We start from the raw sequence: 11,190 nt of genomic DNA, 5'->3' as shown, positions 1-11,190 counted from the left end.
TGGTCCAGTGGTGAGGATTTTTGTTTTCTTGACAATGAGATGTAATCCATATCTAAGACTGTGCTCTTTGATCTTCATAAGTAAATGTTTCAAGTCCTCTTCACTTTCAGTGATCAAGGTTGTATCATCTGCTTATCGCAGGTTGTTAACGAGTCTTATAGAAATTAATTAATTACCGCAATCTATACTTATATATTACTAGAAAATGAGTTAGTCTAAACTCCAGAATAGTACATTTTTTAAAATGAGTATTGCTTCATAAGAGTCCTGGTGTGGCATTGTAGGATAAGCACTGGACTGCTAACCATAAGGTTGGCTGTTCAAACCCACTAACTGCTCCTTGGAAACCCTATACAGGGTCACCATGAGTCAGAACTGACTTCACAGTACTTAAGAACAACAACATTACTTTATATAGTAAACACTGGTGGGTCAGCAATATGAAACCAGCAGCCACTCTGCAGGAGAAAGATGAAGCAGACTCCCTCTCTAAAGGTTGATAGTGTCAGAAACCCTAAGGAGCAGGTCTCTGCTGTCTGATAGGGTCGCTGTGAGTAGGAATCAATTCAACAGCAGTAGGTTTAGTTTATATGTATATCAGTTTTATGTATGTTTATTAAAGCACCATAAGATACTTCCCACTTTCTTTAAAACACAGTACATTGGAAAGAATTCAATTAAATCTTGGGAGAAAAATAACTTCACAAATGAAAAAGCAAAAATTTAATACTGAAAGAATTGTAATTCAAAGCAAATTTTAAATCTTTCCAATATATGAATGAGTATTGGTGGTGCCATGAGTCAATAGCAAGCCTGTACTGGGTTTCCAAGGCTGTAAATCTTTATGAGCGCAGAAAGCCTCATCTTTCTCCCATTGTGCTGCTGGTAATTTCGAACTGGTTAGCAGTCCAACTCGTAGCCACTATGCTACCAGAGCTCCTTATATGCATGAGTAAGGGAATGCAAAATTAAGGCTATAGTAGTATTACTACTATAAAGCAGTGGGTTACACACTGAGCTAACTACAAGGTCAGCAGTTCAAGTCCACCAGTCACTTCACAGTAGTTAAATGAGGCTTTCTGCCCATAAAGATTTGTTGTTGTTGTTGTCAGGTGCCATCGAGTCGGAACCAACTCATAGCGACCCCATGCACAGCAGAACAAAACAATGTCCGATCCTGGGCCAACCTCACTACCGCTGCCACACTTGACGCCATTAATGATGCCACCTGGCCAATTCATCTCGTTAGGGGTCTTCCCCTTTTTCTCTCTGACCTTCCACCTTACCCAGCATGACTTTCTTCTCCAGCGACTGTTACCTCCGGACAATATGTTCAAAGTATGAGACACGAAGCTTAGCCATCTTGGCCTCCAAGGAGCACTCTGGTTGCACTTCTACCAAAACAGATCTATTGGTTCTTTTGGCAGTCCATGGCACTTTCAGTATTCTCCTCCAACACCACAACTCAAAGGCATCAATTCTTCTACGATCTTCCTTATTCACTGTCCAGCTTTCGCATCCATATGAGGCTACTGAAAACACCATGGCTTGGGTCAGGCGGACCTTAGTCCTCAAGCTGACATCTCTGCTCTTTAGTACTTTAGAAATAGTTCCTGTGCAACAGATTTGCCCAATGCAATACGTCGTCTGATCTCCTGACTGCTGCTTCCGCGAGTGTTGATGATAGTTGATCCAAGAAGAATGAAGTCCTTGACAACTTCAATCTTTTTCTCATAAAGATTTACAGCCTCAGAAACCCTATACAGGGTCGCTATGAGTCAGAACTGACTCCACGGCTGAGTGAACAGCAGCACTATCAGTGAGCCCTGGTAGTACTGTGGATTAAGCACTGAGCTGCTAAAAGAAAAGGTTGTCAGTTGAAACCCACCAACCACTCCACAGGAGAAGGACATGGCTGTCTGCTCTGATAAAGATTTACAGTCTTGGAAACTCTATATAGGGTCCCTGTGAATAGGAATTAATAGGATGGCACTGGGTTTGGTTATTTGGTTTTTAGTACCACCACCAAGTCGTAATTTTACAAGACTTTAAGAATGTGACAAGACTTTAAGAATGTGACATGAAACAATCTTAAAAAGATGTGTTATGAGGTTAATAGTGGAAAGATTTTAAATGACTTGCCCATAGGTCATACTGTCACAATATATTAAAACAAACACTGTCACCTTCACTTTTCTGTCTATCACAACTTGAAAGCACTCATTTTCAGAAACAATATAGACTGTATATGTTCAATACAGCACCACTTAGATTCAATCCAAAAATTCAGAGAAATTTTGCAATACTTTTTCTTGCAATGCTTCCCATTGGCCTGTCGGACATCCCAGGTAAGGCCATGGTGAAGCTCTACTATCCCAAATGCATGGACGTGTACATACCCAAGTCTTTAAGGCATCACCACACAGACGGCGCCTACTTCGGCACTGGCTTTCCTCATGCGTTCTTCAGGATGCACCCCGAGTATAGTCCCAAGCGGCCCGCCAACCAGTTTATGCCGAGGCTCTATGGTTTCAAGATCCACCCGATGGCCTACCAGATGCAGCTCCAAACTGCCAGCAACTTCAAGAGCCCAGTCAAGATGATTTGCTGATTCCCCACCCCAGCTGTTCCTCAGTCTTTTACACCCCTGTTACTTTGCTGCCACCCTTTCAGGAAAACTCTGTGGATTTTAGTTTAAATTAAAGGAGTCATTATTGTGGCGGGAATATGAAATAAAGTAGAAGAAAAGGCAAAAACAAAAAAACAAGATGCTAAATTATTGGAAACCGTATACAGGGTTGCTATGGGTCAGAACTGACTTGATGGCATTTAACAACAACAACACTAAAATGAGAAATTTATACTGGGGCACGTACAGAAGTTCAATAAACTGAATAATCTCAATCCACATAACTAGGCTCTGTAGGGTAAGCACTGAACTGCTAACTACAGGAGGGATGGTGGTTCAAACCTATCAGTCACTCCTTGGAAACCCTAAACAGAGTTACTGTAAGTCAGAACCGACTCGATGTCACTTAACAACAGCAACATAAAACAGTTTAGGTCTGGTTTATACTGCCAACTTCAAAAAGATATGAAAGAGCCTCATGAAGTTTGTGGGAAAATTCCATCATCTTTAATTCCATTTTCTACAAACTTTTTGAAGCTCCCTCATATTTCACTTACTTATTGGGAGAAAGGAAACAGTATTAATAACCACCTGGATTCAGTGTTCTAATCAAAGAGCTGACAACTAAACTCCATTTATTAACTGTGAGCAAATGAAACTCCTTCACTAAGTTACAAAAGGAGGAAAATAAGCATCACCCTAAAGCTGTCACCACTAAATAATTCAAGATATTTTAATTGCAACTGCAATATTTGTGATTTGCCTATGCATATGACTCACTCTTAGAAAGGTTTCCAATACTCCCATGGATTTTTGAGAATGCAGAAACCATAACTGGGACACACTGTGTGGGAAGTGGAATGACAGTGAATGAGTAAATGGGGAAAAAAACTTATGACAGAATTGTTTTTAAAAAACCAAAAACAAAAAAAGCCTGTTTTTATAAAAAGCAAGTCACTCACCAAAAAAAAAGAAAAAACAATGACTTCTGCAGAATAATGGGAAGGTTGGGGAAAGCCACCCCGGCTCTGAGAAGAGTTCCTAGTTGGATTCCGTGTCATCTCAAGGCATGCAGCTCAGGCACTTCTTACACTGCACGTACTCCATACTTAATTGCTTTCCTTGTCGGCTCCCAAGTCAGACTTCAAGGCAACTTGAGACCAAAAGCTATTTTATCTTAGGACTTTTACTACCCACTTTCCACAATGCCTGGCCTATAGATGCTTTCAATAGGTGCTTCATAAATAGGAATAATCAATCTCACATTTGCCTAACATTCTGCATTTTACAAAGTACCTTAACATTACCTCTTTTGATGCACAGAACAACTTTATAAACTGGGAAGAGCATTACTTAACTTAATAATTTCTGGTTTTATAGAGCTGTTAATTCACCAATTAAAACAATCCTAAAATCAGAAAGATGATCATATATTTGGTCATTTTTTAATTAACTTCTCCTTGGGACGTTAAGTTCTCATAAAACCCAGAAATTTTGTTAGTATTTTCTTTGCTTACTCTTCACAATAGTTAGAAATCATACAGCTCTGGATCTTATCAAAGACATGAAGAGGAAGCATCTTCAGCTATTTTCCTGATCCTGTTTGTGTGTGTGTGTGTGAGAGAGAGAGAGAGAGAGAGAGAGATTGCAACAACAGTAAGGAATTTGAAAAGTCAAACTGCTAGTGAGTGAGTGATATCATGGATGTCATGAAGTTGCATCAATACTTGAAGATGATTTAGCACAGCAATGTAACATACTATGCCAAAGAGCATAATGTGAAACCACCAGGATGTTTTACTGCATTCATTTTATGACTCTATTAGCAAATTGATACATTTGAGCAGTTCTCCAATTTTTTATGACAAAGAAGTTGTTAGTTCAGGTCTGTGTACTTTGCAAAGATACTCATAAAATCTACAAATCTCTATGGAAATGGCTATAAGAATATAAATGGAAAAACTGATCAAAGAAATTAGCTCAAACTAAGCAGTTACCTTATTAGGAAGCTGGCATTTAACAATTTAAAAGCTTTATGACATACGCAACACTCATGGATCATTGTAGATTGATTTATTCTCACATTTATATCGGGCTTATCAAAAAGCAAACATGTTTGCCAAACAGCAAAAAAGGTTTAAAATGATAGTATATATTGTTGGTTTCGTGCCACTGAGTCAGATATTGGAAGACATCAAATCATACACATCACTATGCTCAACGTTGCAGTCCTAGTAGGATGAGCACTGGACTGCTAACCACAAGGTCTGTGATTCAAATTCAACAGCTGCTCCTCAGAAACCTTATCAATACAGGGTAGCTATGAGTTAAGAACGACTGGACTAGATGGCATTTAAAAACACTCGAAGTTAGGAATCTGACACACAACATCACTAATAAAAGTTACAAGCTTCTAAACAATGGTATTTCCTCTCAAATTTTCATTATCCCTTTAAACACATGATGTCATCATTCATAAGCACAAGCAAAACCAATTGAAGTTACAAAAGATAGCTGGTGTGTCCAAGCAAAAGCAATTGCATTACCTCAACCATTTCCCATAGGACAATTCTAAATGAAGCCATCATTCTTCAGAGAGAGCACAGGCTTCAAATCAACTTCCCTACTCGAGAAAAACTAAATCAGTCTGAAATTAACAGCTGAACAGCAAAAGTTGTTCTCAAAAAAGCAGTAACAAGGGCAGTACAATGTTGCTACTAGCAAGTGAGAACTGTTAACGTGTCTGAATCTCCATCTAGAGCAATCAGAATCCACCACAGAAAAGTCCAAAGACTGACAATTATGAAATGAACCTTTCATTTTCCTAACAAGCCAGGAAATGCAAGAGAAAACGCAATTGGTTATTCCGATTCTTAACAATCCAAAGGTTGCAAACTATCGAGAACTTCATTATCAATGAAGTTACTCTGCAGAGACTGTTATCTTAGCATTGTTTTGGTTTTCATTTATAAATACGCTCCCACCCTCCACCGTTCCCTTGGCGCAAACAATTCTCACCAGGAGAAACCTTCCAGTCACAACGTGGATTGCTATGTCAACCAAGGAGATCCGCAGTTCCGATTTATCTGAGGGTACACTCAAAAAGCTAGAGGCTAGGAAAGGCTGTGTTTTGCTGTTTTAAGCCAATTCCGAAATCTGCACCTTGCAGCTACAGCTTCAGAGATGCTGGCCCTTGGTCGCAGCCTCAATTTTGGAGGGTACCCGACTCTGGTTCCTCTCACAAGGAGTTAAAGGTTCGGGGGCGGGATGAGACAATATCTGACATCCCTACAGCCATCCTTGCCCCGGTCTCATACATACATTACACACACACCTTCGTACACCAGGTGAAGGGATGAGAACGGTTCTGCTTAAGGAGAGGGGCTGGGTTCGCTCTGATCCCAAGGGCTAGTTAGAAAATGTTCTCCCCGCCTAACCCAAGACGACAGCAAGAGACGACCAGCCGGCACCGACCACACGAGGGTTGCCTGGCCTGCGCCGAACCTCGGGCGCCAGCTGCCCCCTGCGGGTCCAGGACATAAAGGGCAGAAAGCGCCGGCTCCCCGCCGCGGTCCCCAGAGGTGGGAGGCCTCACCTGGCCCAGCCCGCACCACGCTCTCGGGTTGCTTCGCCAGCGACGGTAAAGACGGAGTACGGGACAGGGCCGGGGCAGAGGCGCTCGGCCTCGGGCAGCGTCTGCCGCACTCGGGGGAGGGGGGGAGAGGGTCCTCACAGCAGGCGAGACCCCAAGCCGCCCCGGGCCGCCATCTTCCTCCACTGAATCGCCGCCGCCACTGCCGCTGCCGCTGCTGCTGCTCTGGCTCAGAGAAGACAGCGGGGAGCGCGCATGCGCCAAAGCTTGGCGCGGAGTACGCGCGCGCACGCACGTCAGCGCGGCGGGCCCGCGCCGGGCTACCTGGAGGCGGTGCCATATTGGGGAAGGAGGAGAAGAAAGGGGAGGAGCATACCGAGCTGAGATTCTCCCTGGGATGGAACACTGCCTTGGGGAGCTAAATTGACTTGCGGAAAAGTCAGGCTACCCGGCCTCCTTACGGCTAGAGCCGGCCTCAGAACTGTACCTACCCACCGCTACTCGGCCTGGGGCTGTTTTCCCAAAAGGCTCAGAGGGCTGAGATAGATGTATAGTCTGGAATTAACTCATTTATGCCTTCCAGGAAAAATGTTTACTTGTTTTATTGATTATGCAAAGGCTTTCGACTGTGTGTATACTAACTGTATGGATAACATTACAAAGACTGGGTAATTCAGAACAGTTAATTGTGCTCATGAAGAACCTGTGCATAGATCACAATAAACTGTCATTAGAACAGAACAAGGGGTACTGAATGGCTTAAAATCCGGAAAGATGTGCAACAGGGTTGTATCCTTTCACCAAATTTACTCAATCTGTATGATAAGCAAATACTCCAAGAAACTGGATTATATAAAGAAAAACGGGACATCAAGATTGGAGGAAGACATATTAACAATCTGCAATATGCAGATGGTACACCTGTTGCTGGAAGTGAAGAGGACTTAAAATACTGATGAAGAACAAACTATGGGTTGTACCTCAATGTAAAGAAAACAAAAATACTCACCACTGGACCAATAAATGACATCATGATAAATGGAGAAAAGATTGAAGTTGTCAAAGACTTCGTTTTGCTTCAATCCATAATTAACACAAAAACAGCAGTCAAGAAATCAAAAGAGCATTGCATTACTCATATCTGCTGCAAAAGACCTCTTTTAAAGGTTGAGGACTAAGGTGCGCCTGATCCAAGTCATGGTATTTTCAATCACTTCATATGCATCTGAAAGTTGGACAATGAATCAGGAAGACAATATTAGAATCGATGAGTTTGAACTATAGTGTGGGAAAAGAATATTAAAACTACCACAGACTGCTAGAAGAACAAATCTGTGTTGAAAGAAGTACAACCAGCTCTCTGTCTCTCCCTTTCATTCTCTCTCTCTGTGGTCCTTACTTCCAAGGAGACAAAGAAAAGGAGAAGCAATGGTCTTGCCAAAAAAATGGGCCGTGCCCTCTGGGTTCCCAAAGACAAGGCCATTGTAGTTGTTAAGTGCCGTTGACTCGGTGCCGACCCACAGCAACCATGTTCAGTTTCGGAGGTTGTAAATCTTTACAGGAACAGAAAGTCTCATTTTTCTCCTGCTGAGCAGCAGGTAGTTTTGAACTGCTGACCTTGAGGTTTGAAGCCCAATTTGTAACCACTAAGCTACCAGAGCTCCTTAAACATTTAGTGAGCACCTACTATATATCAGATCATGTGAAAAAGATTGATAATAAATCTCTCATGTTATCAGACATGTTATCAAGAGAGACCAGTACCTGAGGAAGGACATCATGGTTGAGAAAGTGGAGGGTCAGCAAAAAACAGGAATATATCCAAAGTAATGGATTAAAACAGTGGTAGCAACAATAGGCTCAAGCATAACAATTGTGAGAATTACGCAGGACCAGGCAGAGTGTCATTCTGTAGTGCTTAGGGTCACTATGAGTTGGAATCAACTCAACGGCTCCTAACCACGACACCTTCCAGGGCTCAAGAAGCATAGACAAGGGCAGTGACAGATGGAAGTTCCCTTGGATATTGCCTCAATGCCTTGGTTGTGCAAGTGAAGCCTCCTTTACCTATTGAAGCCAACGGGTAAGTTGTTACTAGTCCCATTTTTCAGAACAAACTGAGGCACAGAGAAGTTAGCAGTCATATACTCAGAGCCATACCTTGCATTACCAGTCCCCTGTCTCAAAGTAATTGACTTTCCTCTAGGCAGGCAGCAGAGCCCCCATTTTTGCCATATCAGTTACACATTCTGTGACAATGTTTAAGTTTGGAATTTTTGATGACACAAATATTTCTTTTACCTCAGACTTTCTCTACAAGTTTGGAACTGCTGGGATCATGTTAGAACAGATTTAAAAACAGAATCATTCTGACTTGGGTCTCTTAGCTCAGAGGTAACAGGGATTTGGGACTGTTTTGCTCAATGCTTTAGAGAGAGTGGCACCTAGTAGAGAGACCGGCACATAATATGGACTCACTAAATGTTGAATGAATGAATGAATGATGTTAGACTTTGGCAACTAAGAAGATATTCAGTCAACAAATATTCAGTGAGCACCTACTATATGCCAAATCATTGGTATGTGTTGATAATAATTTTTTTTAATGTTTTATTGTGAATTATGTGATAGTTTACATGGAAGAACATTAGCTTTACATTCATCTGATCATATATCGTTTCACTGCTATGGGTACAATCCCCTCCATGCATCATCAACCAACCAAATTGTATACCCTACAAACCTGCCTCCGGTCGTCAGCACACAGCCCCTCTCTGATAATAAAATTTTAAATAAAAACTAATAAGGTTCTTGCCCTCAAGGAGGGCACCTACATAAACAATAAAGTAAATAAGCCAATATAGAAATTTTAAAATTATGTTAAACACTAAAGTATTATTATTTACTTTCAACCAATCATACATTTTGTTTTATTTCAATGATTACAATCCCCTCCCTGCAACAAAAGTATTACTTTTTAACACAAGATCTTTAATAATAATCACCGTTGACACATTGGTGTTACCATTGAATAAGCATCGGGAAGCTAACCTTAAGCTCTGCAGTTCAAACTCACCAGCCCCTCCAAGGTAGAAAGGAGAGGCGGTCTGCTCCCCTAAAGATTTACAGTCTCAAAAACCCTTAGGAGCAGTTCTACTCTGTTCTGTAAATTGCTGTGAGTTGGAATTGGCTTGATGGCAATGAGTATTATGTGTCAAACTGTGCCAAGTTAGGTGCAATTGTGTTTATTTCACTGATGATAAAACTGAGACAAAAAGGGATTGCATACTTACAGGCAGGGCTCAAACTTACGTGGTCTCACTTCAAAGCCTGTGCTCTTCAGTGCTACTGGGTTTTGCCTCTGCCAAGCAGGGCAAAATAGGATTGAGGCCAGATTATTAATTGGGAGAAGATTGGATGTTACCTGCTAAATCATGAAGACTTGGGGCCAGGAGACTATGTGATGAAAATGGTATTTTAGAACAATCTCTGCAATTTGAAGACTACTTGGAGAGTAATTGGAGACAGTGATGATGCTAGAATAACAGGAATAACTGGAGAGTCTCTAATAAGTATTGTTGTTGTTGAGTGCCGTCGAGTCGGTTCCGACTTATACAGACTCTGTGTGGGGTTTCCAAGGAGCAGCCGGTGAGCTTGAACCGCCGACCTTGTGATTCAAACCAACCTTGCAGTCCAGCATGTTAACCTAAAGCACCACACTAGGACTCCTATTCTACGGGTGGTGGTGGTGATGGTGGTGGTTCTGTGCCCTGGAGTCGGTTCCGACTCATAGCGACCCTATACAGGGTTTCCGAGGCTGTAAATCTTTACCGGAGCAGAAAGCCTCATCTTTCTCCCACGGAACAGTTGGTATTTTCCAACTGCAGACCGTGAGATTAGCAGCCCGATTCGTAACCACTACACTACCAGAAATTCTATGGGTATGCACTAAGTAAGTTAATACAAAAGAAATGAATTGCAGTAATTGACCCTCCACCTTACCAAACATGATATCCTTCTCCAGTGACTGGTCCTTCCTGACAAATGTCCGAGGTATGAGAGACAAAGTTTCATCATACTGGCCTCCAAGGAGCACTCTGGCTCCACTTCTTCTAACACAGATCTGTTTATTCTTTTGGCAGCCCATGGTACTTTCAATATTCTCCTCCAACACCATAACTCAAATGCATCAATTCTTCTATGATCTTCCTTATTCACTGTCCAGCTTTCACATACATATGAGGTTATTGAAAATACCATGACTTGGGTCAGGCATACCTTAGTCCTCAAGCTGACATCTTTGCTTTTCAACACTTTAAAAAGATCTTGTGCAGCAGATTTGCCTAATGCAATATGTCGTTTGATCTCTTGACTGCTGCTTCCATGAGTGTTAATAGTTGATCCAAGAAAAATGAAGTCCTTGACAACTTCAATCTTTTCTTCATTGGTAAGGATGTTGTTTATTGGTCCAGCGGTGAGGATTTTTGTTTTCTTTACATTGAGGTGCAATCCATACCAAAGTTTATGGTCTTTGATCTTCATCAATAAGTATTTTAAGTCCTCTTCACTTTCAGCAAGCAAGGTTGTATCATCTGCATATCATAGGTTGTTAATGAGACTTCCTCCAATCCTGATGCCATGTTTTTCTTCATATAACCCAGCTTCTCAGATCATTTGCTCAGCATACAGGTTGAATAAGCATGGTGAAAGAATACAACCCTGTTGCACACCTTTCTTAATTTTAAACCATTCGGTGTTTGAATGGTTTAAACAGTGTTCTGTTCAAACAACTGCCTCTTTGTCCAGGTACAGATTCCTCATGAACACTAGTAAGCGTTCCAGAATACTCATATTCACAATGTTGTCCATAGCTTGTCATGATCCACACAATTGAAAGCCTTTGCGTAGTCAATAAAGCACAGATATTGTTGATGTCTGATGGATCTTCCTGGTAGTCTCTGCTTTCAGC

General features: G+C 41.6%; 1 protein-coding gene across 1 annotated transcript in view; it reads right to left on the bottom strand.

Moving 5' to 3' along the window:
• FBXO42 (F-box protein 42) overlaps positions 1-6,436 on the bottom strand; it is a 175,066-nt gene extending 168,630 nt beyond the window's left edge. Inside the window, exon 1 of the mRNA XM_006866349.1 lies at positions 6,225-6,436. The gene's annotated coding sequence lies outside the window, so the exon portion shown is untranslated. The remainder of the gene's footprint in view (positions 1-6,224) is intronic.
• Positions 6,437-11,190: the final 4,754 nt, after the last annotated feature.

This window comes from Chrysochloris asiatica, unplaced genomic scaffold (assembly GCF_000296735.1).
Source record: "Chrysochloris asiatica unplaced genomic scaffold, ChrAsi1.0 scaffold00090, whole genome shotgun sequence".
NCBI lineage: Eukaryota > Metazoa > Chordata > Mammalia > Afrosoricida > Chrysochloridae > Chrysochloris > Chrysochloris asiatica.
The sequence above is the reverse complement of the archived record's forward strand: the minus strand, read 5'-3'. Positions and strand labels throughout refer to the sequence as shown.